The sequence below is a fragment of the Sinocyclocheilus rhinocerous genome, unplaced genomic scaffold, assembly GCF_001515625.1.
Source record: "Sinocyclocheilus rhinocerous isolate Xijiao unplaced genomic scaffold, SAMN03320098_v1.1 scaffold2043, whole genome shotgun sequence".
NCBI lineage: Eukaryota > Metazoa > Chordata > Actinopteri > Cypriniformes > Cyprinidae > Sinocyclocheilus > Sinocyclocheilus rhinocerous.
In genome coordinates, this window is record NW_015652169.1 from 545,006 (window position 1) to 571,060 (window position 26,055).

General features: G+C 36.8%; 1 long non-coding RNA gene across 2 annotated transcripts in view; it reads left to right on the plus strand.

The window, feature by feature from the left end:
- The window catches only part of LOC107713992 (uncharacterized), a 57,489-nt gene that overhangs the window by 17,474 nt on the left and 13,960 nt on the right, over positions 1-26,055 (plus strand). For both annotated transcript variants that reach the window (XR_001636943.1, XR_001636944.1), the window contains exon 2: positions 22,698-22,793. This is a non-coding gene — a long non-coding RNA (uncharacterized LOC107713992). The remainder of the gene's footprint in view (positions 1-22,697; positions 22,794-26,055) is intronic.

Here is a 26,055-nt window from a genome sequence, read left to right on the forward strand (position 1 = left end):
ATATATATATATATATATTACACACACACGCACATACTGTGTATATGATTTATACATAAATATAATATGTAAAAATAAAATAAATATGTATAAATATATTTCTTACATATAAATGTACACAGTACACACACATATGTTATGTAAACACAAGCTTTTATTTTGGATGTGGTTAGTTGCGATTAATCGATTTGACAGAACTAATTTTATTTAAATTAAAAAATTTAGCACTGCTAGCTGTGTCTGCTGCATCAGGGATAGGAAGGTTTGGAGATGTGTGCGTAAGTTAGTGAGAGTGTGTGTGTGTGTGTGGTTTTAGTAGCCTGCATGTATTAGGTTTCATGAGTGAAAGGCCAGCGGGCCGGCTGCAGTGATATGTCAGTGGATTTCTGTCAGATCAGGCCTTTCCTCTCCACAGCGGCGCCAGCCTGCCTTACCCAGCACACTATAGAACCACTCACTGGAAGAAAGCATGTTTAAATATTTGCTAGGGAAACATATAGAGTTATTGTCTCTATCATGAGACTTTGTGACCATTGTAGGGGCTGTATTATTATTTTTAGTCTTATGTTTTTCTTTATCAGTCTTGAGGAAGTGAATTAGGGATTTTGGAGTATGGTAAACATTTACATGAACATTCACAATGCATTGTCAAGAATTAGACGATTGAAACTTTTACAATAGCCTGTGTTGCGATAGGTTGTTTTTGTTTGTTTGTCCACAGCAGAAATGTTTATCTACGAGAGACAATGATTTAATCTCTAGTTTGGCTTTACTTTGAATTAACTGATATAGAAATTTTGCGAAATACAGTAGCTAATATGTTGACTGATATTTTAAATTGATACTGTTCTACATGGCTTTTTAGTCCAGACTCCAGAGGTCGGTTTATCATGTTCCTGTTCACCATTTGCTTGTTGACCTACGTAAAAGGACCTCACACATGACATTAGGCTTGATGGCCTGTTCTGATAACGGTAAGCTTGAGGAACAGGAGCTCACTATATAATCATACTACCAGCTTGCTTTTGCTTTACTCTGGACCCGGGTGTATAGACGAGCACTGTTTCTTTATGATGTCACCGGTCCCGCCCGAACTCCTATAGAAGCTGTGGATTTTACCCTGCGCTGTTACCTTTGTCTCCCTACCATCCTGCGCACCACCATTTAACTGTTTTCCTGGGATTGAGGCCCATGGGAATAGCTCTGCCCCTGCCGTAGATCTGATAGTCAAGCCGGTTATTGTTGCGTTGTTGCTCTTGGAGATTTGTTTCCATTAACCAGAGGTGCTGCTCAGCTGAGAGAGTTAGCTGAGTACACACAGACAGGAAGATGTCAGATTCATCTCCATTACAGAAAGCAGAGTCAGCTGAGTGCCGAGAGAGAGAGAGGGGCTGCTGGAGGAAAGGGAGGGGCCGAGAGGCAGAAGGGGTGGGGCCATTGAAGAAGGCTGATCTTTTTTCCTATATGGGCTTGAGAAGGTTCATTGAGTTCAGACGGAGTCATCAGCATTCAGCACACCGCAGATCTCTCACTCTCAAACCTTCTAGCGCAAAGGAAATATTTTGTAGAGCCGTGATTCTTCCTTCAGGTGTTTGCGTATAGGTTTCATGAGAGGAATTTGAAACGAGGCAGATTTTCAGTGTTTAGCGAGTGGGGAATATTCATACACAACAGTGTTGTTACTGTTAACTGAAACTATTAAAAGTCAGTCATTGAAATAAAGCTGATGTAAAATTAAATATCAGTGTTAGATGAAAAATCTAAAAAATTGCAACTAAATCAAATATGTTTCAGTATTACTAAAACTGAAATAAAGCTAATTAAAAATATTTAAAAAAAAACTAATAAAAATGACAAAAGCACAAAAAATTACTAAAACTAAAATGGAGATTGAAAATATAAAAAATAAAACATAGATTAAAATATTATTAAATACTAATTGTGCATGTTATTTGTTTGAAGTTGCTGAAGGGTATTCTAACTAGATGAAGCCTTATTCCCTTTTGGACTTTCTAAGCACTGCGGTATAGTGTTGAGCACAGTTTTAACACCTCTTGACAGAGACATTTGGTTTTATTAATTTAAAAAAAGTTTTTTTGCATTTTCAGATTTGTGGTTTATAACTATTGCATTGCATACATCACATGATTGTTTATACAAATAGCATATTATTTGAATGTACTAAGAAGATGAACAGTTTTAATTATATTTATGACTAATTGTACATTACGTCTACCTTTTACTCTCATCTGAGGGCTAACATTAATTTCATGCTCTTGGGTCTCTTTCTTTATGAATATGATTAGCCAAACTGAAAAGCTAGGTCTGTGGTGCTTGTAAATGGTCGACCGATATATCGCCAAGGCCGATATATCGGCCGATAGCTGCCATTTTTCAAATATCGGCATCAGCCGATAAGTTTTTCTGTTTGGCCGATGTGTTTGAGGCAAGACTTTTATTTTGACGACGCCAAGAACGGCTGCGGCAGCGCCTGAGCGCACAGTGCTCACATTCTCCCTCTTGTTCGCTGTTGTCATTCAGTTCTGTCTAATACGGATAGAAGTCTATCTAATAATCAGATAGAACTGTTAAACAAAGGAATTAAAATGTATACAAAAAAGTATTATAACGATTGCTTTAATATTATTAAAGGCAAACATTATAATACTTTCTCGTTTGCCGTCAGCATTCCGCAAATACGCATTTATATAATTTAAACAAATCTTTGAATGACTAATGAACATTTAATTTCACAAACCTTGCAGACTTAGTCGAATGTAGTTGAGATCTTGTGAAGTGTGTATGTGACCTGCAGGAGTGCGTGTTCTGTGACGGTCGGTCCTATGGTCCATGTGAATTGAATACCTTTTTAATTATATTTTTATAAAATATTTATATATTTGTGAAAAATTCTTTGTCTTCTAGAGTATAAGTATGTTTATCTTACACGTTTATTTTTAAATCCATTTTCAAATGATTTCTTTATATCGGCCATCGGCCACCCTGCTTTTCAAGATATAGGCATCGGTATCGGCTGTCAAAAAACCCATATCGGTCGACCACTACTTGTAAATACACTTTAGTTGCTGTTAAAGTTCCACTGAAATGCCTTGAAACACGCAGCCAGTGTTGCCAACTTCTTTCAATGGAGAGTAGCTAAAGCCCGCTTGAAAAGTCGCTAAATGTCACTAGATGACGTCATAAGCTAATTAACATATTCATGACATCAGTGTGTCATATTTTCTTGACTCCCTGTGCTCAAATACTGTATTTTAATGCAGCCAAATTCTCAATAGAACTGTTTTCATTGATATATTTTATTGTTTCTGTTGTCAGAAAATGAAATGAGTATGAAATAGTGACTGAAACGCGGCCCATTAAGACTAACCGGCTCTCTCTTACAAGATGTTAATCTGCACTAGAATCCTGATCTATAATCGAGCAGTCATCTAATGAAATCAAATACACATAAGATAAAGACAATGGCTGTGCTGTGATTTCGGCTATATTTGCATGTAAAATGACTAATTGTTAGAAGCGACAGAAAATCTATTTCAACTGAAAGCGCTGCTCCTCTGCCACTCGCTGAATAGAGCAGACGCAGAGATAGAGATGTGTGCGCAGCAGGAAAGAGAGACCTCACGCTTGTGCGGCAGTACCAGCGAGTCACAGAAACTAAATAAGGATTGTCCAAGAAGTCGCTAGATTTGTCGCTAGGCGCTTTTTTGGAAAAAGTCGCTAAGGGGGTCTGAAAAGTCGCTAAATCTAGTGACAAAGTCTCTAAGTTGGCAACACTGCATGCAGCGTTATTCTATGTGGTGACGTAATTTCAACTTAAACAGGAAGACAGGGCGGGACATATCGAGCAGCCCAGCCCCCTTTTTAAAATAGCCAATAGCGTTTTGTTTATATCTGCTTGGGCCAGAGCCGTTGAGCCCATTTGACAGCCACAGTCTAATAGATTACCCCCTAGATTTAATATGAAACTCTTACTAAAACAAAATAGTGATCATAATCATGCTGAGGCTGTGTAGTTTTAAAAGTGTTTAATATATGCCGACTTGCGCATATGATTCGCTCCGTGCGATCGCGTCTCTGGACCGGAGCCAAAGTCCAGATCAGACTGTGCGCACTGCCATGCTTCGCATGACACTACACGAAACCAGACTTCATGTGCCCCAATCGAAAGCATATTTACACTCCGTACAGGAAATACTACTGTGAACAAGTGACCGGTCTCAGCCACAGCTTCACAGTCTTATTTATAGTGTTGGGGGTGGAACTCTTCGCAGATTCTAGAGAGCAATTGATTGGTCAGAAGATTTGATGAGAAGTTGATGTACGAGGTGACGTCAAAAAAATTGTTGATCCATTTTGGCGGAAGTGACGAACTGCAAGCTTTGAATGCTTTGAATCTTCTAAATGCGAATTTTGTCACTGTTTTGGAGCACACTGGCTTATAGATAACCTTAAAGGAGACATATTATGCCCCTTTTTACAATATTTAATATAAGTCTTAGGTGTCCCCAGAATGTGTCTTTGCAGTTTCAGCTCAAAATACCCCACAGATCATTTATTATTTTCAGTGGAAGCAGAAACAGGCTGTTTTCGTGCATGTCTTGTTAAATGCAAATGAGCTGCTGCTCCCCGCCCCCTTTTCCAGAATAGAGCTGCACCATTACAGCTCGTACCTGCTAAAAACATGTGTTTTGGTTCTGATTATCATGTTTATCACGCTAAAATCATGCGTTTTAAACCATATTAGTTTAAACTTCTGATATACAGTTTTCTGATTGCACACATCCGAAGCACACATACAGAGAGCGGCTGTCACACGACATGTGAGTACTAAACTAAGTTCTCATTCACACACAAGTTTATGTTAAAAACACACGAGTTACAAAAACAGTCTGTTATGTCTGTGAAGGTAAACAGCTGGGAAAGAAATCACATGTTTATATTAGATCTGTGTGGCAGCAGCAATATACAGTAAATAAATCAATAAATCCACTGCTCTCTTGTCTCCTCTGAGGCTGGGACTCTAAATAGTTTTCTGTGCTCATCTGTGCAAAACTTTCGCCATGGCATTAGAGCTTGGTACACCGTTGTTGCTTGCGAAATCAAAATGACGGCTCCGTGGGTGGAAACTTACAGATTAAGGGGCAGTAATATTATAATGAGATCCCTTTGCAACGTCACAAGGGGAGCGAACTCAGACGCGCTTGTTTTTTTCAGACGCTTGCGAAAAAGTCTTACCAAAACAAAGTTACTTGGTTAATCTTTTTCACATTTCCTTGGTTGGTTTATGCACCGGGGACCCGATTATAGCACTTTAAACCTGGAAAAGTCAGATTTTCATGATATATCACTTTTAAGACTAACATATTGATACTAACACCCAAAAAACTTTAATTTTGATTTCACGGGGACTTTAATCCTTGACCTCCTGCCAACGTTTCTGCTTCATGAGCATATCAGTTGTAGTATTAAAATGAATATCATTTGCTTTCCCCCATGCATTCCCAGAAAGCCTGGAAATACCGGCGTTCAAGTTTCTGCAGGTCTTATCATAGTTTAAATAGTCAGAATGATGCTTTGGACGTTAACATTTGCAATGCAAATCTCCTCTTATACTGACTTATCATATTAATATACTACTACTGATTTTCATATCAACTGTTTCTAGTTTACAGGTTCATCAAAAATGGTTTGCGGTTTCCTTTTGTGTTCTCTTGTGAACGGTGTAGAGTTGAACCCGGATCACAACGGTACAATGAATGACCTGTCCTCCAATTCTTTCTCACAGCATACATCTGTTAACATCCATGTTATAGACTTTATGAATGAAGACTATCTTCGACGCATCAAGTAGTAGTGAGAACTACCAATAAAATGCATGCTAATGCCAAACACATGTTTTTCTGGCTCACAGTTACTTGGAAGGGAAATATTAACTAGACTGTCCCTGCACCACCCTCAAACACACATATATAAATTATGGTTGGTTAATTAAAGAACTGAACTGGCAGAATTCACACAGTCCTCTATCACCACCACTTGACCACCTGCCTGATATGGATAGAGAGCGCATTGTTTTCATAATTCTTCCATAACAATGTACCGTGTTCATATTTTCCTGAAGCAACAGGACTCCTCACCCTGACTCACGTGTGCTCAATGAGATTGGCATTGCGGGTTTCCGCTGATTCACTTGTTTTGGCTGGTTAATACTTCCTCTTCTATCATTTTACTGTTACATCCCATTGTCTGATGTGATGGGGCCGGAAAAAGAATGTTGCTGTTATGTAAGGAATTGAAACTTGGAATAGAAAGGATTGTGTGTGCCTTTCATATGTAAATGCATGTAAAACAGGAATTTTTTTTTTTCCAAGATGGGGACAGTGACTATTTGACTACATTACTATTGAATGTATTGGGATATATTGTTGTGTGAATAAAAGAGTAGTATTATCTCCATCAGTAAACCTGTGGTTTGGGTTTCTCTTGGGAGTGAAGAGTCTTTGAATGTTTAGTTGCTGGTCTATGTGCATGTTTCAATGAGGCCTTTTCTTTAAGCCGAAAGGCATACTACATATACATCTGAATTAGCTGGTCTAGCCTGGGCTGGGCTTAGGCTGTGTCTTTTGGCTGTCAGTGAAGATACAAAGAGTTGCATTTACTTAACTGTATATTTAGGAATAGATTCTTCACTCACTTCACTAAATGTTTGCATCTTATTTTAGCACACAGAGAAGTTAATTTCTAGTAACTTTCAAATTGGCCAGTTTATTAACAACTGTACAAAAGTTTAGGGTCCGTAGTATTTATTTAGCCTATTTAAGAAATCAATACTTTTATACAGCAAGGATGTATTAATGTGACAGGTAAACATTATTTCTGTTTCAAATAAATGCTGTTCTTTTGACCTTCATCAAAGAATCTTGAAAAATAAATATGGTTTCCTTAAAATTAAGTAGCACAACTGTTTTTGACTGGGGTAATTCCAACTTTTGTGAGCAAAAAAAAAAAAAAGTCATACTGACCCCAAATTTTGAATATTAAATGGTATCTTATTACCATTTAAATGTGACATTGCTGTTATGATATGCAGCTAATTTTACTATGTTGTTGAGCGAAATCAATGCAGGTTTTGTGAGCAAGAGACTTTTTTTCCAAATAAAAAAAAAATCATACTGACCCCAAATTTTGAATATCTTATTACCAGTGAAATGTCACAATGCTGTTATATACTAAATATTTTGAAAACCCTTGTCTCTCCCCTTGATTGAATTCCAGAACTAACTGTTGTGATATTGATGACAACCAGAAGGAACCTGAGATATATTTTAATATTTGAACGTTTTATTATGGGGACATCCTCTTTTCATTTACACTCTTCCCTTCTCCTGTCTAGCCTCTGCAGTGATTAAACATTATTCATGAAATCCTAGTTTGTTATTTAAAACATTTCAGGGAGACTGTGACCCATTGTTTGGTTTGTTACTCATTTTGAGCTCTGTTGGAGACATTGGATGGAAAAAGTGTAAGGTGGTTAGTAATATGTGATGTGGTTGGAGAAACCAGATCTGATTTGCAGGTCACTAGTAACCTCAGCAACCTTGATTCACGAGTGAATTCTAAATTAGTTCCAGATTTTTTTCTCAAGAATTGAATTGGAAAACTAAATAACTGTTGCACAGGCAACAGAAATGATCTGTGTCAGCTATAGGCAAATGTGTGCAGCTTCTCAATGTTCCTATCTGCCCGTTTGACACATCAGGGGATTTTAGCTTTTATCTGGTTCCTCTTTTCTGGTTTCTGCTCCTTTAAACATGGTGGGACTCTTACCTTTAAATGTATGTCACAATCTCAAAGGAGACGTCAGTGGTGTTAGAGGTTACCGCCTAAACAGAACGCAAGCTTGCTTATCTAATGGAACGCAAGTGAAAGTTTCTTCTGTGGGTTCCACTGAGGCTCATGTTCCTCCAGCAATGGTTTATAACCTGTCTGAAATCGAGTTTACGTGGAGTGCGTCATTTTAAATTTCAGTTAAACTACTTTCTCCTATGCCTAGTTTAGATGAATTGATAACTAAAAGACAATGGGTCTCATTCATTAACCATGCATACGCACAAATTTGTGTGTGAAATTTGCATAACTTGTACAAATCACAAGTTTCACTTTGAATAGCTTTCAAACTAAAATATATATATAGTGATGGTTGGGCTTTGGACTCCAAATTCATTAACATTAGAATAAGGTTAAGAACAAATTAATGTACATAAGCATGTGTTGTAAATTAGTCCAAAATACAAATTATTGAGCAAGGCCCACTAATATATATGAAACTTTTAAACACATTGCTGTTTGTTTGATCAGTCAGTTTCTGTCTTAACAAATGGCATTATTTTTTGGGGGAGGGGGAAACCCGTTTGGAAATCATTATTATTTTTAAAACTTAATTTGGTGGTCCTAGTGGTCAAAAAACACTCATTGAGGTAAATGACTTTGGACCAACTGCTACATTGACTCTACTGAGGCTCCAAATCTTGAATTATAATACTAAAACAAAGAATACAAGATATGTTTTATTATTATTATTATTATTAATTTATATATTTAAAGCTACTTTAGCAACAAAATATATTACTACAGTACAAGCAAACCCTTGATATACAGGAGTAGATCTTGAGCAGGATGTGCTGTTAATAGGTTACAAACAGGTGATCAAGTGCATACTTTCTTCCCAGTGTGATATCATATAGACGTATTAGTTACATTTGAGTGAACTGTTTGCTAAAGCTCACCATCGATTTGTCCTAAAGCCCTTCTCGGGTTTTATGGTTTGTCAGTCATGTTTTTCTGTTGTTTTTCTTCACTTGACTGACCATATAAGTGGGGTTTATGCTGACGAAAGCAGTGGTATTACTCACTCCTTCCTGAAAATGTGTGGGGACCCTCCCCTACAGTGGGCCATGGCCAAGAATGTAATACACACCTCTGCAGCATTTGAATACAGCACAGTAATTTCCAACCACACGTGCTTCTCTTACCACAGGGAGTAGGCCACCTGATCCGAGTTCTCTCAGCAGAAAGAGAAACCAGACCTTACTACGAGACTAAAATAGATTGAAACAAAAAACCCAGACAATCATTACTTCACTTTTTTCCCCATTTCCATCATCAACCCACCTATTGTGTTGATTTTCTTCACATTAGGTATAAAGAAAATTGAGCTGGGACTTCACCTGAATTCATGCGCCCATTCAAAGAATTGTTTGGATCTTGCCCATTTGTTAGACATTGTAATCAATATTTATAAATATGCTGTATATCACTACAGCAAATATTAGAGCTGCTGTCCATGCATTTAGATAGTGATGTGAGACAAAAGTGGTTGATTATACAACAGCATTGTTTTTTCAAAGTCTTTTCAGAGCTATTGTAGCTGTTGACTTTCATATTTAACCTGATTATTTAAGTGTGATTACTCGTTCACTGAATCACACTCATATTGTTTAATAGTACATAATACGTTTATGTATCTCGCACAGAGTGAAAGCCAAACCGCAGATAGAACGGAAATGAACCTAAAATGAATTGGGCGTTGCTGTTAGAGTTTTGTTTTTGATCAGATGACTCTGATTGAATTCTGTGGTAATCAGCTGCTCTACCCTGACTGCGATTCCAGCTGATGGACATGGGACGTCATGTGAGCTCTGTGTGCTAACGTGTGTGACGTGTGGTTGTTGCGCTTCTTGGGTACATCATCGCTGGAAGCTGGCTATAGATTCTCACCCAGTCCCAAAATGGAATTATGGCAGCGATGCTGGATCGACATGACACAGGAGGTGTTCCTCCCAACATGGCATCCAACATGGGGGAAAAAAAGTCACACGTAAAAGTGCTGTAATGCCTTATGCAAGGATCAGGTCACCAGGCTTTGGATTGTGACAGGCTCCATCTGGCCCTGGTCATGTCCTTATATAGCTCAAGATGTTATAACCATATACTCAGAAAGGTTATAGCAGAATTTAAGTGATCATCCTTCATAAACTTGTTACAAAAGTAAAATGCAGTAACTACACATTTTGTCACATTGACTCAAATAGGGATTCTTAAAGGGATAGTTCACCCAAAAGTGAAAATTCTGTCATCATTTATTCACCCTCAGTTAATTTTAAACCTGTATGAGTTTTTTTTTTTGTTGAACTCAAAAATAAGATATTTTAAAGAATATGGGTAACCAAACAGTTGACGTCCTTATTGACTTCCATTGTAAGTATTTTATTTAATTTTTTTTCAAATTATCTTCTTTTGTGTTCAACAGAAGAAATAAACTCATACAGGGTTGAAACAACTTGAAGGCGAGTAAATGATAACAGGATTTTCATTTTTGGGTGAACTATCCCTTTAAACTATGATCTGTCCTGTGACTGATAGGCTTGAGTCAATTATGCTTCAATTCTGAGAAAACATGTGGTAATTGATCAAACTTCAAATCAAAACTCAAATCAAACCAAGTGCCAGTCTCTCACTTTAAGACAATATATTGACACACATCGATGTTTAGTTCTCTCTTCTATGGTAATTAAACAGGGCTTTCATGTTGCGTGTGCTGAAGCTCCTCCGCGTGGGTGCGATCTCGCTTCTGAATTGCGAATAGCAAAAATGCATCATAGACAAATGTTTGAAAAACAGCTGGCGACTCTGGTGAGATAGAATTTGCAAGATAATGTGTATATATAGCAATAATAAATGTATGTGTGTTTTCTTAATTTCTCCAGTACCGATAGCAGAACCGTTAACGTCAGAGTTTATCGATACTCCGGTCTTTCATAATTTAGCCCCGGAATTAAATACCGGGTTTCGGTACCCATCTCTAATTAAAAGTGTAGTACCCTCACCTCCCTTCAACAAATTTCACTACTGTTAAATGGCTTACACGGATGGTGTGCTAGCCTCAGCGGCCCTCACTAGTGTGAAGTTGTATCAATGAACAGACTGTGTTTTATCTACGAGAGGGATGTTATTATGTGTGATTACGGGTTTAATCTGACGGGGTGTAAAAGTGTTACAGAGAAACATAAGGGTGTGCCTGAGGCCAGTCCAGGTGAGCCCAGTCTCATGTGTCACGGTGTTCAACTTTATTGACTTTCACTTGGAAAAAATAGACAGCACAAGTGCATTGTTCATTTCACTGTGACTTCCATATAATGGTCTGGAGGGATTTACCTGGTATAATCCTCGTCAAACAATCGTTGTTGCCTTGCGGTTTTACCTCGTGGTTTTTGACCTGTGTGTGTGAACAAACACCATTTTTAAACATTAGGTCATTGTTACACTAAACCAAAGTGATGGTTAGTCAAAGCAAACAAGGCATGTTTACAATACATGGAGCATATTTGCCGCTGATCTTTCCATAAGAAACTGTAGACATATGCTTGTCCGATCAGCATTTTGCATTCAGTCTCCATTGTGTCATGGAATATATCATCCAGATCAAATCTGTCAGTGCTATAACAACAAGAAGTGTTTAATTGGCAAATGAATCACGTTGAGCAGTGTGGCATTGTTGTTTCAGTTCAGTTTGTTACTGTCTACTTTATCTTAGATCCTCAGGTCTTTTTAACAGTTATAATTTTAACTAAAAATGGTTGTTTTATTAGTTTCTTGGAACACTTCCTTCCTGCCATAGCAAGTCTTCCTGGGTTTTTGTGTCTCCAGTGGGCGTCACTGAAGCTTTGGAACAGCTTGAAGTTTTTCCTCATCAATCTGACCCATTCCTCCTGTTTCTCTCATTGCCACCAGCAACCTCTTCTTTACATGCTGTTCTTCCATAGCACAAGACAACCCACCAAATTCACCTCAAACCCTGAGCTATTCTTAGTATGTTTCTTGATTCTTCCCAGGATCCTTTGTTTCACCTTCTCTTTTTTTATTGTATGGTTCCGAAAAGTGAAATTTGTTCATATTGTACAGCTTGTTCCTGCCAGTCCCTGTTTTTTTTTTTTTCTGAGATACACATTTTTCTCAACAGCATGCCTCTTGCCCTTGTGAGACGGGGGAATTAAATGTCCTAGAGAGGCTGTTGCAGCCCTGTCGCTCTGAGGGGCCTCTGAGCGTTTTCCCCCGGCTATGCGTGCAGCTGCGGCAGTAAAACCTCCGCCGTCAGCAGCAGCTGATAGTGATCTGTGTTTGCAGTGCAGCATCTGCATAATCAGTATTCATGTCTGTGTCTTGGGGTAAGCAAGTTCTCTTATTCATACATGGTAGAACTTTCTCTTGTTTTACCTCACCCACATGGACCTGGCCTGGCACACCTCCAAAGCTACTCGGGCCACCTCAGAGCTGGTTTGGATTCTGTGTTTGTGCAATCATTCTGAAGAATGCCAAATCTGCAGTATTCGTTCATGCTTGATGGGCATGAACCCGTGATATGCGTTCATTCATTCATGGGCTCACTGGGGCTCTTATTTTATGCTAGAGGTTGAAATGGCCCTGTTAGCACCCACTTTTGCTTTTTTTGTGTAGCACTACAGCATCCCTTTATATGTTTCCTGTCTCACCGATATTGATCACATAGGGTTTATGTAAGGTCATTTATGTTCTTAAAGCCATTTAGTAAAAGTTTTTTTTTTTAAGAGATCTTTTATGGTAACCAAGGCTGCATTTATTATCTAAAGTACAGTAAAAACAATAATATCGTGAAATAATATTTAAAATGTAAAAATGTAATGTATTCCTGTGATATAGGTTTGGGTGATAAAACAGTATCATATTGAGACCACAATAAAATTTATGTCAGTAACTATAAGCTCTGGACATTTTTACTCAATATGGATTAATCTAATTTAATTAAGTCTGTCACACCAGAAATACACACGAAAGCAGCCAGTCAGTGCATGCTGCTAATTAGTCTGCGTGTTTTGTGTGTCTCTGTGTAAATGAATGGCACGGTTTCGTCGCGGTGATTTCAGAATCTGCGTCTCAATATATGAGGACGTAAACTATATTCTCCAGAGCTGCACTGAGAGTCACTTCACCAAGTTTCATTTGAGAAAAAAAAAAACACTGTCAAATACACACTGAAGCTGAAAGTAAAACTGAAAGACCTTCATGACAACTCATCAAAATAAAAGTCTGGTTTAACTTCAAGAAATGATGACGGGAAAATATTACTATAGTATACTAAAATATAATTCTCAAAGTAATAATAGTAACATACAACCAAGGTAATTTTTTCATTAATTTATATAGTTCTGTTATGCAGCATCTTGCTTGACAATAAAAATTTTTGTTGTAAATTAATTGATTTTGATTACATTTCAAAAGTGATCAAACTGTAAATATTTTAATTAATTTTATTAGAAACCATTTGAATAAAATCAGTGAAAAATCAGTATTAAATCATAAAACACAGAATCCAGAAAAAATCAAATGGAATAAATAAAGGAATTTAAATAAACAAATAAATAAATAAAGGATTTCATGGGGCCCGAAATTAAAAGGTATCTCACTCTGTGGAGTTTAATTTTGAACGAACAGCGTTATGTTTACATTTATTCTCATGGTCTAACAAACATGTGGAAAGTCTTTCCTTCCCCATTAATGGTAAGCTAATATCTAATATTTAAAAAGTGATAAATATTGATATCAGATGAAAATAAAAACATTTGTGATAATATTTTTGGCCATATCGCCCAGCCCTACTGTGATGGCAAAGCTGAATTTTCAGCAGCCATTCAGTGTCACACGATCCTTCAGAAATTATTCTAATATGTTGATTTAGTGCTCAAAAACCATTTATTATCTTCAATGTTGAAAACAGTTGTGCTGCTTAATATTTTAGTGGAAACTGTAATAATGAATAGAAATTTTAAAAGAAAGCATTTATTTGAAAAAAAAAATCTAGCATTTGCTGTCACTTTTGTTCAATTTAATGCATCCTTGGAAAAAAAATAATACTGGCTGCATTGGAAAAATGTTAAGTAGTTGAATATAGAATATAGCTTCATTTACTTTTACCATGTCTGTATAAATTTGAATGTTACGTACGATACGATCGTTGTCCTGATCATCTGATAACTTCCCTGTATTTAGGCTGTTGATTCATCTGGGTCATTTGAATATTGTGGTTTGATTTACTCATTGCCAATGTTGATGTCAAAGTGTTTCGTAAACACTGCTTAATTGCTGTGAATGTTATGAGATCACAGAATTGTCATGGCTTGCCCTTTCAAACCACCCACACAACAACTTTTATTGAAAAAATCCACAGCACATGATTCGCAAGTCTTGACAGGGGAAGCAGTTTAAATTACCATATCTTTCTATCCCTCGACATGATAAATTATGCATAAGTAGGATTCACATGTCTTAGCATCGCAGGGTAATTACCTTCTAAACAAGCTCACAAATGGAGCAATTACAATATTTCAGATCCCATAGGGAGGCATTTACATTGGTAATCAAAAGGACAGCAATTCTGGTAAACACAAGCGCTGTGAATCGTTATTTAAATATTCAGATCCGATCACTCTCTCCAATCCCCAATTGCCCCCCTGAGCCAGATGAAACAGCTGACCTATTTGTCAGTGACCCCTTACTAGAAAACAATGCGTACCCTTAGCATTGAATCCGGGAAGACAGGATTTTCATGGCTTTGTGAGGATGTGTGACATTCTCCGATTTCATGCTGTTATTCAACAGCTGGTGGGTCGATGCCAGCTTCACATGCGTCACGTGTAGCTGCAGTCACCTGACCTGAGTGGCGGCATTGTTGGCAGCGATTGCCTCAAGACTGGCTGACATTTAACTGAAGAATAACTGCCAGGCCAAATCGTCTGTGTGTGCATTATAGGAACAATAAGTCCTCTGTATGTTCTGTTTGCTTAGAATAAACTGTTAGTCACATGAGCGTTTTCATGTTTAGCAGGGTGTTTTTTCTTTTTACGCTTCAGGCTCTTGAAAGCAGCTTGTGGATTGTCCTGTTGACAGCCCAAAGATATTTCTCCTGATTGACAACCTATTATGGCAAATAAATCAGAATCAGAATCAGAATGAGCTTTATTGCCAGGTATGTTTACACATACGAGGAATTTGTTTTCGTGACAGAAGCTTCCACAGTGTAACAGAAAGTACAACTATGTAATACCGACTAGTTGTAAAAGGGTTAATTGTTTTCTCCGGGCTGTGTTTGTTGCCTGCTGGCCTGAACTTTGTTGGTTTGACCCCTGTTAAAGGATGAAAGAGATGTTTGACTCTCCGCAGCACTGCAACAAATTCCTCGAGATCAGTACAGACTGACAGTAAACTCCTGCAAATATTTCAGCTCTCGTCTGGTTTGTTTATGCATCTACTGTAGCAGCCAGAATGTATTTAAACGTATTTTGTACAAACAGACTGATCAGAGTATTGTTTCACTTGCCTGAGAATTAATATTTTATGTAAGTTTATCAGTATTATCTTGATAGTAGTCATTGGGTGGTTTGTACATTCTGTTAAAGGGAATTTAGACTTTGCTAATTAATCAGATTATAAAACTCAAAAAACAGGGTTGGTAAAATGCTGTCTTTGATCTTGTGAATAGGGATGTATGCTGCCACATGGCCTCGTTTTTGGATGCTTGTTGACGTCTGTTTGAGCAGACAGGTCAATGACACTACCGTTCAAACTTTTGGGTCAGTAAGGTGTTTTTTTTTGTTTTTTTTTCATTACATTTTAAAATATATTTAAGTAGAAAAATTGTTAATTAGTAATACTATTTTACAATCGATTTACAAATCAACCAATTCAACTAATTCCCAACATTTGAACAGTAGTGTAGTGTGGAGTACAAAAGTCGGAGACCACATTGAAAATCTGGCAATTAAAATCTAATTTAAAAAAATTAATTAATTTTGCTAAATTTGAAACAAACAAAAAATATATCAAAAACTTACCAAAGTAATTCTGAAAATTAAACATCACTCAATTAATTTAGGCATCACAGCATTCGAATGTACAGTATGATTACATTTAGCAGTCTTGAATATGTGAGTGTATGTGTATATATATTTTCTGTCATGACAACTCTCTGAGGGATTGGCATGGTAATGTACATGAGAATATTAATGTGTTTGGCGGAATAGATCTGATAACATCCACAACATGCTGCTATGAGCATGTAAGAAATACTGCTGCTGCACATGTAACTGTAACATATATGAAATAACCCTCAGGGCTCCAGACTGCGACCAAATGGTCGCATTTTGCGACCATTTATTCTGCCGGTGCGAGTAAACTTTGTGCACAGTCGCACTGGCGCGACCACCGCGTTGTTCAACTCGCGTTGCCATTTCTGTTGCATATGAGAAACATCAAACGGCAAATGAAACAAAAGCATAACAAAATCCTGCTACTTGTTTGAGCTGCGCAGCGCGTACCATTTATCAGCTCGGACCGCAACACAAACAAACTAGGCCGAGCTCAGAACAGCTTTACTTGGAAACCAAAGTTGATTTTGCGACACTGTTACAGCACAGCGCTGCGAGATTCAGTGAGAAGCATTTGAATTCGCCACAGAATGAATAAAGATGCTGCAAGATCTAGTGAGATGCATTCAAATTCTGCAGAAATCTCTGTTATAAACAGATCAAACAGCGCTGACGCAGAAAACCAGAAGCAGTAACGCGAACCATGGTGTTGTGGCAGAAATAGTCGAATGTTATTACATTATTAATTTCAGGGTTTGTACAGCCTTTTGAGAGAGAAATTCAAGCAATTTTCAAAGACTTACAAGCATTTCACACAACTGTTTCTAGCACTTTAAAGCTCCAAAATGATCCAATTTGAATGTTATTTTTAATGGGATGACCAAAATATAACACTTATGTAAAATTTAAAAAATACATCAAATCACCATTATAACCTGTAGATGGCAGCAGAGGAGCACTTATTGGCTTAGTCATTCATTTATACTTTTTCCTTATTTTAAAACTCTAAAATAATTATAAATTTACCATTATAAAATATCAAATCATCAAGAAATCTGATTTTGTCAGAGGTTTGCTCTTTTTTTGTGTATGGAGTAAGGAAAGTCACAAAGTGCTTTGAAAAACAAACTTCTCTTCAATTTGTTACAAAATCACACTTAATCACTGAAGTTGTTGGTCAGTTCCATATAAGACTATAGAAGAATAATGGTACATTTAATAATAGTACAATATATACCTTTTCTACATAAAAATTAGATTTTGCCCATGTTACTGTTGTTACATTTTGTAAGCTTCCCAACTCAAGCCTAGTGCTTTACTGTCAAATGTGTACAAACATGAAATAAACAAGAAATGAACGTAATATTATTAGTAACTGCACTTGTTAATGCAAAACAATATTAATTTATCATATCATATATATATATTTGTCATATCCCTCTGAAATTAAAAGAATACAGCACATTGCAATTTCTATGAGTTAAGTCTATTTATTATCAAAGCACTTGTCAGTAATAGTTAAAATGAGGAAAATATGTGAACAATTGCATTGCAGGCTGATTTAAGGTGTGGCCAGAAATTTTCTGCTTGTGCTCCTAAAAATCTTCAGTCAGGGGCTACAGTACTCCTAGTAAAAATAGTTAGTCTGGAGCCCTGCCCATATAGCATACATGAATAACCTATAGCAGATCTATATAGGTGGAGCTGGGGAGGGTGAAGGGTTTCTGAAGCGTGCTGCAACTGCATTTGAGTATTTGAATGTTGAGCAACAAGCTCATTGGTTGCTGATACAAAAAGAACCAATCAGCTGTGCCATCTGATGATGCCATTATGTCAGATTGAGTTTGACCTATTGGACTGCGCCATATAGAGTTTAATGCCAGAACTTTGGATACGTATGGATGTTACTAATATAGTTGGCGTCCCTTTTTTAGAAAAAAGCACAATAGAAGTGTTTTTTACTGTGGTATTAGACCTTTCAACCTCTCAGTATGTTGTTTTCGTAAGCTCAAAAACATCTGTGCCACTTATTTGGTTTCTTTCTAGTATGTTGGTGCATTTGTTTGAGAGACAGAAAGTAACAGTTTGTGTAGAGAGTGACTTGTTTGATTATCTTATCAGTGCACTGATAATGGGCTGAACATGCCCTGTACTGATGGATTGCAGCGTCCTCAAAGAATGCCGGCTGAAATCAGACATGACACGGACAGGAACCCTGGGAGATTTGTAAACACACGCTAATAGTAGCATAAAAGCACGATTGTCAATATGTGTCTCCAAACAGCAGTGTTGAGATTACGCTCGTCCCCCCTCATTTGCACACAATCCAACATAATGTGCCAAACTTTCACCATGGAGGCATTATGGATGCGATGGGAACCAACCAGGCCCTTTGTGGAACAAACAGCGAGTCTCAGTGCATGAGGGCTCTAAAAATACTCCTCCTGCTGTCCTAGTAACTCTTAAGTGTTAAACCCAGCCACTTTAGTGGCAATGTCTGAGTCTAACGACCGTGATACACTAGCAACTTTTTTTGGATCCCATATAAAAACGTGTGGATTTACCAGTATGTACCATCTTTCTCGGGAGAGTTTGTGCTAACACTATTGGATTCCTAGCAGAGTAAAGCCCTATTGTGCTGGTCTGCTCTGACAAAATGCTGTTGTCAGGAAAGGATTACTGGGTTCAAAGGTCAACAAGAAAGGATGCACACAATAAAATAAAATTGAACACCATTCACTTAGGTTTTATTGTACCATGTTCTGTTAGTGAGTCATTCTGATTAGATATTAGATACCATATGTGGGTTGAAAACCATTATGCATTTGCTGTGTTTTTGCTTGTTTTATTAACCTAGAATCATAAATAATGGTTCTGCCATGCATGCAGTAATGATTACATTTGTTTTAATCTAAAACAAACCTGCTGACAACCTTCTGTCATTCGATAATATCAGCCTATGTGTTGGCTGATGGTTTTTTGTGTTTGTGAGAGAAGCGATTTGATCAAATACGGCTGAATGTTGATAATAAAATCTGGTTCCCCTGGTGTAGTTTCCAAACCCACGGCGCTGTTTAGCTACAGTTCTTTTATTAAGAAACCTGAGCACTTAATAAGTGAGCTGAAGAATCCATTTTAATAACACCAATAAAACTTTATGGTTGTACTGGTTTGCTTTTTCTCATTGTGGCTCCATTTTTACAGAGAGTGAATTAATGCTGTTTTTGTAAGCAATGATAGTGTCTTTTCATTATTGAGCAAGCGCTGTTTGTGCTACAGACATGAATTCGTAATACAATTCATTGTTGAGAGAGATGTGTTGGTTCTTTTCCAAGGGAACAAAATCACAATTTTTATCTGGATTATGATAAAACGGGGGAAAAAAATCTCCTACCCTTTTTGATTTTGGCCAGTATGTAGGTACCATTTCTAATATCAAAAAAGTATGCCCATATTTTGATACAGTTTAATATTCTATATAATAATAATGGATATAAATTGTAGGTAAATATCCACCCCATTCAGTGCTCTTTTTGTTTTATGTCTTATAAAATATCCCATTACTAATGTGGTGTGTGGTTGAAACCGCTGCAAACAATTCAGTGTGTGAGTGAACTGTCTGAATGAATCAAACTGAATGGCAAACAATTTCAGACTTTCTTGCAAACCCATTTGACAGATTAGATTAAAAGAGTGATTCATTTGCATATCTGGCATCACTAATTTTGAGTCTAAACAGCTGATATAAAATACACAACATGATTGCTAAAATATTTTCAAAAAATATTTTCTCACGTTGGTATACGTCAATCCCATTGACACACAGATTTATCAGTAATATTTTACTGGGGCACAGCGGTATTTCACTGGTGCTCATGCCCCAGTAAAAAGCTCTAGCGTATCAGTTATTTTATTTTATATTTTATATTTTGTTTTATTTTATTTTAATTTGTATTTTATTTTATTTTTTTATTTTTATTTTATTTTATTTTTAAGAATATAATACTGGCCACAATTTTAATATCAGAAAGTAACACCGCATAATGGTGAATTTTTAAAAGGGCAAGATTTGATTGGTTATGATATCACAGGCAAAACATCCCATACCCTTTTTGTCATATCAGCTGTTTGCCACTTATATTGGACGACTTTTTCTTTCTTTTTCTTTCTTTTCAATAAATGTTATATTTCTTTTTATATTTTATGTACTATATCCCTACCAACAAGTAAGCACTACATAATGGTGAATTTTACATGGGCAAGCACCAGTGTTTTTCTTAATAATATGTGTAATTACTTTATATGCATTGTTTATCTTGAGCGGTGGGGAATCCACTTTTTTATTTTTATTTTATTTTATTTTTAAGAATATAATACTGGCCACAATTTTAATATCAGAAAGTAACACCGCATAATGGTGAATTTTTAAAAGGGCAAGATTTGATTGGTTATGATATCACAGGCAAAACATCCCATACCCTTTTTGTCATATCAGCTGTTTGCCACTTATATTGGACGACTTTTTCTTTCTTTTTCTTTCTTTTCAATAAATGTTATATTTCTTTTTATATTTTATGTACTATATCCCTACCAACAAGTAAGCACTACATAATGGTGAATTTTACATGGGCAAGCACCAGTGTTTTTCTTAATAATATGTGTAATTACTTTATATGCATTGTTTATCTTGAGCGGTGGGGAATCCACTCTGATTTCTCTTTTTATTAGAGGCATTTCTCGTCTGCTCCCACATGAAAAAGCCCAGTGAGCAGCAGAGTGCTGAATAACACCTCTCATACTGACTCATCTGCTCCTCTCTAGAGCTTTCTTCACACTCTGAGGTGAGTCTACAGTGGGCGTCTTCGACGTGCCCGTGATCTTTGCTGCTCTGCTGACACCCATGCCTGCCCCATATTCAATTCTCGCTCTAAGTGAGAGCTGCTTTGGTGCTGGCATGAGCCAGACCCCTTTGGCAGGATCCAGGCTAGTTGGCTGTGCCAGGCGTAGTTTGGCTGTGTGCGTTTGGTATCCAGAAGGTTGCCAGTATTCTGGTCTGGCTCTGATTTCATGTTCTCACAGGAATTAGTGTTTATTTTTGCCTGCCCCACTAGTCTGCTACCTGTGTGTTGTGCGTGTATGTTTATTTTCGAGTTCATTTAAGTGCATTGCACATACACTCATATAGTAACCCGCCAAAACGCTGTAAACCCAAGGCAGCTGTTTCTTTATCCTCTTCTGCTCTTGCTGTGAAACAACCTGCAGAGATTTCATATTTCATTTGAAGATTTCATTGCACAGATCAAGCAAGCCTGAAATTGATATTGTGGTGGAAGTTTCTTGAAAAGATTACAAGGTTTGTTGGATTATTATATACATTAATGGGTGACTTGTTCTTGTACCTTCCTGTTCTTGACTTTTAGACTGAGCAGATTTACGCCAAGCACTTCTCAGAATATATTATTAATCACATAAGACTCTGTGTCACATGCTCTTTCTCCGTCTGTGTGTTCTGTGATGCTTTATGGCCTATAAATGGACAAGAGGAAATCTGATCATTGTACACAAACAGCTTTAAAATGGCAAATGATGCTTGTTAAAGTTTGTTTTCTAGTCACACCTTGGATATAAAGTTATTTCGATCATCTCAAATGTGATCTGTTATGGTCTTTGTGTGTATACACATACACATAAACAGTGGTTTTAATCATGGTTTTATCTGGTGACTGGAAATTTTGTAGAAGCACAGTGAAAGAATTTGTTTTTCTAATCTTTTTTTTTTTTTTATCGTTTTCCAATATCGTCTGTTTTTTGTTTTGTTTTTTCATATTACCCACAATGGACATTTGTCATTTCTTTACAGTGTTTTTTTTTATCTTTCATGGAAAGGAATGAAAGCTATAGCATACATGTTAATATTTACAGAAACTGCTTATCTTTCTACACTACAATAAAAGAATAAACGGTAGTGGCTTTTCTTTGTTTATCATATACCGGTTTAATGAATAAGGTTATCATCTATGAAAGGCTGATTATTATCTTTATCAAGGTTAATTTAACCTTTAACTTGACCTCTTGTGCAGGGCATTAAAGATAATCATAGCCTTGTTTTGGATTGAAAGTAGACTCAGATACTGTAAACCTGATCACAAAGCAGATTTAGAAAAGTGTAAGGAAGTTTAGGAAAGTGTAAAAACCAACTAAGAAGATTGTGTCAAGACCGCATAAAATATTGTGTAGCTTTTAAATTAGTTTACTACAATTTTTTTTATTTTTTTTTTTAATCAAACTAATAAAGCTTGATTCTTGAGAGACCTTTGGCCGGTTGCTTTGCACTAGAAGCTGGTGTCCAGGAGGGTTTTGGTATTAAAATTATGACGGAGAAGAAAATGAAATGAAATTGTTGTGGGGCTTTAAATGGCAGGTTAGAAACTATGCTAGTAGTTGACAGGTTGTATTTCCTGTGTGAGATCACTGTGCAACATCCGCTGCCTCTGTGAGATCAGTGAGTTCATATCATCTTTCCAGCTTGATGTTCTTCATAACAAATAGTAGAAAAATAAGGGGATAACTCTTCATCTTTATTAATTCATTTTTTGAATATTTACCATTACCATAGATTTTATTTTGTCTTAAGCTCATAAACATGAACCCTGTGCAAACAACTGAGTGAAATCTGCTTATGACTATAATATCCTTTTTTTTTGTTTTGTTTCTTTGTAGGATGAGAGAAAAATATTGAGGATGTGAGCAGTCCCTTCACCTTTAAAAGTTATCTTCAAAATGGAGCTTGTTCTTTTTCCTAAGTTTCAGTCTCCGGTAAATCACCATACACAGTGGTGCTGTCATGAACCTACACTATTTCTGTCACCTCGGAGAAAACATTGATCTCATCATAGAAAGTGATTCTCTGTTGGGCATTCAATTACAAGAAACCTCAAGTCCCTCAGCAGAGAGTCAAGAAACAAAGAGCTAAGGTAGAACAGATGAACGGGGGCCTAGTTCTTCAAAAACACCCAGCGTTTCCTGTGCTGTCCTTCACACATCTAAAACCTCAGCACATGAGCAATTCTGAGAATTACCACCACACTCTTTTTATAAGGAATTAACCCCTCTGACACCAAGAAAGCCTAGGGGTTTCCTTTTTGAGCTGAAACACACAGTGCTATTTATAAAGCTGAAAGCGTCATTCGTAAAATTTCATAATTGACTAGTTAGTAGGTTGTCTGAACATCTAGTCAACTATTTGTTTAAAAAAAATATATATATAATTAGACTTGGGGTATATCCACCAAACGCCAATCAGACACATTTCTTCGGGTGTGTTCACACAGGATGCATGTTGTTGAAAAACAATGTAACAAAGCAGGGGTCATGCTTTTTTAAATTTTATTTTAGTTACTTTTTAACTCTGTGTTTTATAATGACGTGTCGATTTAAAATGAATGCACATAGCGTGAGATGCAGAAAAACCATCTGAGATTTAATGCAAGAGATAGTCATACAATCATAGAAACATATTTTAAAATATATAGTTGTGTATAGCAAATTTAGTTTATTTAATTATAATCAGCATATGTACTTTTTATTTAGTTAGGGGGAAAACGTTACTTGTAGACCTCAGTAACTGACTAATTGACCCATCCCTAGTGTGTTTGTGCTTGTGTCTAACAGTCAGAACAGAGCGGTGGATGGCCTGTGCTTATTTGTAAGATAAAAACAGGAAGTGCTTCCCACCCAGATATGAACAGTAATGAGCAACAGAGATAGGTGAGACAGAAGAGTTTTGTACAGATCGGTGTTGGAGTTATCTCTCCAACAGAAAGCACTTCTCTTTCTGATAGAGCTGACAGGTCTGTTGTAATCTCAGTCCGACTGAGCCGCTGGGTAACAGCCGTGGCTCTTTCCTGAGAAGCCAGTCTCGGTGCTCCTCCTGCACAGACAAACCCAAATACCAGCAAACAATTCTCGCTTTATCACTCTGCTCATGCAGGAATCTGTTGGGAAATAACAGCTGATGTTAAGAAATAACTGAAAGTCCCTGTTTTGTCAAGGCTTAGAGTGCTGTTGTTTTTGAGAGTCGGGTAATTTGCATATAGATGGTGTCTTTGTCGAACAGGACTGATCCTCATGTTTTATCGTTCTGAAATATTAAAGAGCTGTGACTCTGTCAGGATTATAAAGGTATCAATCATTTTGAGAGTCCTTGAACATTGCTTTGTGTACCTTGTGAGATTATTTTGGCATCGGGATGTTGAGCGTTTTCCACTTCTATACCCACATAATCACTGGTAAACTGTTGTTTGACCTGTCTGGGTCATTATCAGTCATTTCAGATTTCCTGCCAGTTTTGTTGCAGTGCATCAGCTCCATAAATGACAGGGAAGGCCTAATTGAGCTAAGTGGACTTGTCCTCTGTGCAAGCCAAAGACAAAAGAGGTCACATTCCTTCTCAAGATTCAACACCGGATCAGCAGTGCAGGGCGTTTGGGAACCAGCGTACAGTATTATAAATCAGGATTGGAACGAACTAGACACTGAATGGAAACTTTCAGAGTCAACCCTGATTCAGAAACTGTGTATATCGTACTAAGTATCTTATGTAGTTTTTTTTTTTAAATTAAGATTAACAGTAAATGGAGAAATGCTCATCTATCATTGTTCCACAGCCTTTTCTGACAAAGGAAAGTTTTGTTGTAATCTATTTTACTCTGCTGCTTTTTATCCAACTTAGTAATATATTTTCCAGCTTTTTGCAAGCTCTTTTTTACATGATTATGGGCCCATTCACATCAATAACGATAATTCACACCAAGAATGATAACTGTAACTGTAAAGCCTTAATATTTATTCTAATCCTATGCAGATAGGCGTGAAGATTAGTCTACACAACAACTATAAAGATACCATATGAATAACCATATTGAACCATACAAATATTAACAGTCAGTCAGAATCCACTCAACTTTAAACAACTCAAGCAGGGCCTAAAACTAACTTTTTGCCAAACCTGCCAATGGTCGGTGACATGATAAAATTTACCTGCCAAAAGTTTTTTTTTTTACCGGCCATGAAACTATTTTTGCAAAAACAGGCAGTTATTACTACTACAATAACTAAATATATTTACAATGTTTTTAATTTGTCCTGCTGGTGCATTTTCCCCTCAATTTTACCTATTAATTATCCATTCAACATTACAGTATAATTGAAAGCCATTATTTTTGAACATTTTAATAGGCTCTGAAATATAAACAACTTTTAATTTAAGTGATTTTAAAACAATCTTCACATAAACTATATTATATATGCATAAACTATACATATTAATCTTTATTCAAGCTATAAAAGTTAATCAGCGACTAGAACAGTCCAAGGATTTCTCTTTTTCTTTTGTTCTTTGATTTACATCAATGACAGACTTCAGCAGGTTTCACTTTAAAATCAGCACTGTCTCTTTAAAACCTGATGCGTATGACGCGGATGTGACGCATCCGATTTTCTCCCAATTCTTTACGGTCATTTAAGACTTTATAACTCATTTAAGACTACGTTTACAAGGTAACTCGCCCAAAACCGCGCATTTTGACATAATTGTGTGTGTTTTCATGCGTTGAAGCGCTACTGGTGAGCTGTCTGAAGCGGGTCAGCGTATGCGTACAGCCGAACGCGCAGCCTTTCGTTCCCAGCATGCTTTGCATAGGACTGGATAAGAAGAGTAAATGTTAAAATTAAGTATTATTTTTTGTGTCTTTTGTTTAGTGAAGGGAAAGACCTGTTAGTGTTTAATGCTGTTATGTTTGACATTTAAAAGAGCTTCTGTTGTGTTGACGTTTTTGTGGTTACCATTGTGCTAAAGAGTAAACCACATAAAAGTAAACACTATTGACTCTATTAGCAATAACTGCTCTAATGCCAGTGACAAGTAACATGATGTTTATTGATGCAACTTCATGCCGTATTTTTATATGAAAATAAAGAAGCTGAAAACACCAACTGAACCAACTGAATGCTTTTCTATAGTATTAAGCCTCAAATATCAACTATACATCGGATTGGTTTCTTCTTTAAATTATAAAAA